The sequence below is a fragment of the Herpailurus yagouaroundi genome, unplaced genomic scaffold (genome assembly GCF_014898765.1).
Source record: "Herpailurus yagouaroundi ecotype Mexico unplaced genomic scaffold, PumYag 166, whole genome shotgun sequence".
In the NCBI taxonomy this organism is placed as follows: domain Eukaryota; kingdom Metazoa; phylum Chordata; class Mammalia; order Carnivora; family Felidae; genus Herpailurus; species Herpailurus yagouaroundi.
The window spans coordinates 2,729,585-2,730,756 of NW_024412407.1; the positions used below are offsets into that span (position 1 = coordinate 2,729,585).

At 33.4% G+C, this 1,172-nt stretch overlaps 1 protein-coding gene across 1 annotated transcript in view; it reads left to right on the plus strand.

Moving 5' to 3' along the window:
* The window catches only part of KRT72 (keratin 72), a 12,267-nt gene that overhangs the window by 3,642 nt on the left and 7,453 nt on the right, over positions 1–1,172 (plus strand). The gene's annotated exons all lie outside the window — the stretch shown is intronic.

The following is a 1,172-nucleotide window of genomic DNA, read 5'->3' on the forward strand; positions in this document are numbered from 1 at the left end:
AAAAAAAAAAAAAAAAAAAAAAAGAACCAAAGTGCTAGGCAACACTAAGGCCTTGTGTCCTGATGTCACTGAGATCCTAGCTTTACTATTAACTAGCTTTGTGTCTTTGCCTCATGTATAAAATTGGGAGATGATAATAATAAAAGCTATTTCGCAGGATTACCGTGGGGATGAAATGAAATGAAATAATGAAATGAATGGGGAACTATTGTAAAATCCACTTGGCAAGAAATGAAAGTCTACATCTTGTACAGTAGGTTATTGGAAGCATTCAAGATTAAAGTGATAGAGATTTAATATAATTAATATGTCTGTGTTCTAAAACAGAAAATCCATATGCATTTGGCTGTGGCTTACCTTTTGTGTATGCGTTATCATGTATTTTGTAAATTATAAGTTAGTTCCAAAGTCAATAGGGCTATGAGATGCGTTCTTTTTCTTTATAAAAGGGTGTAGATGTGTATGTTCTGCTCTTTGGTTTCTAGAAGTACCTAATGAAAAGTTATGGCCAAATGAACGTGATTAATTTTGATAGCCATCACGATCAAACTTTTTCTATGTATTTTATGGAATAGAAAGATCGGCTAAAAACTAATTGGTCTGCAACTAGGGTATACTCTTACTTGTTAACGGGAGGAAGAAAGACGGAATATTTTCTAAGATAATGTGAGATAATGATAAATTGTAATAGAAACAACTATTTGATAAAAAGAGGTATTCAACTGTCTTTTAAGTAACCCACATGGAATCTGAGATAAATCGTATCAACTGTTTTTTATGTATTTTATCCATGTGACTGACAAAATCCGGCAGGTTCAGAAAATGTGCCAGTCACATTTTAAAATAACCCACTTCACTAACCTGTACTACTTGAGTCATTCAGTAGGCCTTTTTCCCCCTTGGCAGCCAGCGGCATGCCTTAGGAAGAAGGGTAAAGCTGAAATGGATTGCTCGTGTTAAATCATGTGGAAACAAGCCATTTTCTAGCATTAATTAAGATTCATTATTCAACATTCTTTGACAACAGTGAGAGGTGACATAGGTCTTTGAGTCATCTATACTCTTGTCTCCCCAATCTATAATATATCTGCATGAAGAACATCCAGTCCTATCCAAGCATCCTGTTTCTTTTTTTTTTTTTTTTTTTTAATTTTTTTTCAATGTTTATTTAT